The following is a 3,035-nucleotide window of genomic DNA, read 5'->3' as shown; positions in this document are numbered from 1 at the left end:
GCTTCTCAGTTCATACATTATTCTGCTTAAATAAGAAACTTTTCCTGCAAGGAATACATTGAATATCCCACTATGCAAAATAGTTTCAATGCAAGGGATAATCTGTTTGCATCCAGTTTTAATAGCTTCTGTACTGACCGTCATTTTATTTTGTCTGATGTTGCATTGCAAACCTAGACAAAAGGCCCAAGGCTGGTTTGTGCATACTCAATGTCTCCTCAATAACTCCCATTCCTGCACCGCTGAACCAAACAGAGGAATGTAATTTTTTGTTAAATTCACATTCCCATGTCTTATCCCTCAGCCAACTCCCCCTTAAAAACTCCCATGCCCATTCCCTCAAACTGTCAAACACGCTGTTAGTCTCAAAATCAAGGATCACAATCAGGTCGGCAAGTTTCAGAAAATGAAAGCAAACGGGAGCGGCAAGTTTCAGAAATCTGACGGGAAACTGAACTGGGGACACATTCGGATTCAGAAAAAGGAAATCTGACGCGTCCTCCATCGCGCACGCGCAGTACAGCGTCTTTAAATATCAGCACACAACTCCTTCGCGTCCCACAACACCTTCCGATCCCGCAGACAGACCTCGCCCAAATCCCAGTCGCCCGCCCTTTCCTAGCTGCAGTTGAACCCTAGCAGCAGATCCGGCTGCCGCCGGCCGGGATGGAGGGGCTCGACGTCGACGACGTCTTCCACCACTACCGGTTGAGCCCTACGGAAGTGGACGCCGTCACCTACTACCTGCCACGCCTCCTCTCCGGCGAGACGCTGCACGGCGTCGACAAGCTCATCCACCGCGTCAACATCTCCGGCTGCGAGCCCAAGGATTTGGCCGCCCGGTACGCGCCCGTGCCGCAGGCCGTGAGCAGCGGCGACCGGTTCTTCTTCACCACGTGCTAGAGCAAGAACGGGAGCAAGCACCAGAGCGTGCGCGGCGCCGGCACCGGCACCTGGACCATCCAGAAGACCACGGAGATTTGCCACGCGGGAGTCAAGGTCGGCGAGGTCAAGAACCTGTCCTTCAAGAAGAAGGGCAAGTCCACCGGCTGGGTCATGGAGGAGTACCGGTGCCTGCTGCCGGAGGCCACCGTCAGCGACGGGGTGAAGGTCTTCTGCAAGATGCACTTGGCTCAGCATGCCCCTGACGCGGCCCGACAGGAATCGGAGGCGTACAAGCTTCAACAACCGCAACCGGAGGCCGTGACCCAGAGCACGCACGCGCAGAAGAGGCCAGCGACCGCTGCCGCCGCCGAGCCTCATCCGGCGCGCCCTCAGAAGAGGATGCGCGGTGCCGTCCCGGTCCCGGCACCTGCCACATCGTCGTTCACCGCTGCAGCACCGGTTTTCTTGCCGGATGAATCCGTACCTGAAGCTGACGACGACATGGCCCGGTTCTGTTGCACAATCGATGAGCTTCTCGGGTCACAAGCGGAGGAAAATCTCCCGGTCGGAGCTACTAACAGCATCGAGCAGAATTTCTACTTGGAACCAGAGGGGCTTTTCGCTGATGCTGCAGAAGAAATCGTCCCGCTCGAAGCTGACGAGCTGGAGTTCCTTAGGACCTTCCTCGATGAAGAAGCAGAAGAGTCGACGAACGACAAGTCATCCATTGCCCAAGACGTTGGGACTTACAAGCCTCCGCCGCCGATCATCTTCCATGATCCATTTGAAGAAGCGTGGAAGGCCGAAGAGGCGCTCAAGAAGGAGAAGAGGTGCAATGCCGCGGCCAATCTTCACGCTGGAGGGCACAGCAACTTCTTCTCGCCTGCAAGTGTCTACTAAGTCCGATGTTGAAATTGTTTTCAAAGTGCATACGAGGATACTCACTGGCTGATGTAATAGTTCGTCCATGTACGATCGCCACGGATGTACCTCTGAGCAATTTGCTCCACTTGTTCTTGCAAGCTAGTAAAACTGTTGTTGTTCTTCTTGCTTCTGTGATGGATTTCTGAACCTGGCATTCGCTCCTGCACTAGTACTTCTTCTGCTCTGTTTCCTGTGATGGACCATGTTAAAACTGCTCTATCTTTTTGTATTAGTTTCAGATAAGCAAGCATGATCCAGTTATGATCTGGGCAACCGCAGATAAGTAGTAGGACTAACTATGTTTGTAAATCAAAACTGTTTCGCTGCTCTTGATAATCTGCAGAACAACTACAAGTTCATAAGTTGCAGAGCAGATTCAAGTTGTGGCCAAAAATAATTGTTCTGTCTATTTACAGTGTGGAGTAAACAGTTATTACAGTGTCAATGTTTATGATTCACTGTGTGGAGTAGTCATATTTTTCCTTGAAATGTAAGTACAATCTGTCTGTCTTGTTGCTAACTGAATTTACAGTATCTAAGTGGTCTCCAAATTCTGCAGCATTTATTTTCATGACTTACTGAACTATGTTATCTTTCTTAATAGTGCCTTGATCTAAATAGTTGTATTTTAGCTCCATAGTTCTGTGTAATTTGCGCCTTGATTTTCTGGCATCTCTGAATTCACACATGTACAGGAAGAACATGAGACTAAATTGAGCCTAACCCTCCAATGTTATATGTTTTGAACTCCTTTCTGAATTCCCTTTTGTTATTTTATCTCAAACAAGTACCCAGGTTTATAAAGATCTGAACAGGTTTATGTCACTCATCTTTATTAACTTTTCTCTCTAACCTTTTTTACAGTACAAATGATAATAGTTTACATTGCCAATGTATTAGTTGTCTTTTTAGTGCAAACTCTGTACTTGTCGATCATTTAACTCTGAACTTTTCTGACAGTTCCGGACTTTCTTTTGTAGTTTCATTGACTATGCATGAATGCCATGATTTAGTTATATTTTTTACTGGTATACGTGAAGGCGATACGAAATGCTTGACTTTGATCCAAAAGCTATACACGAAGATCTTCAATAACCGCAATGGCAATGCCGATTTATAATCTGAAAGGCCTACATGTAAGTGTGTCACACCTACTGAAGCAGTGTAGCTTTCTTCAGTTAACTGTTGAAGATTCAGACAAAACGCGCGAGTCGTCCAATCCCTAC

The 3,035-nt window shown here is 48.0% G+C and overlaps 1 pseudogene; it reads left to right on the top strand.

Annotated features, from left to right (window-relative positions):
• The first annotated feature begins 645 nt into the window (after positions 1-645).
• On the top strand, positions 646-1,785 carry LOC123153233 (uncharacterized; annotated as a pseudogene).
• The last annotated feature ends 1,250 nt before the right edge of the window (positions 1,786-3,035 follow it).

The sequence above is a fragment of the Triticum aestivum genome, chromosome 7A, assembly GCF_018294505.1.
Source record: "Triticum aestivum cultivar Chinese Spring chromosome 7A, IWGSC CS RefSeq v2.1, whole genome shotgun sequence".
Lineage (NCBI taxonomy): Eukaryota > Viridiplantae > Streptophyta > Magnoliopsida > Poales > Poaceae > Triticum > Triticum aestivum.
Note: the sequence above shows the minus strand (reverse complement) of the source record. Positions and strands in the feature narration are given on the sequence as shown.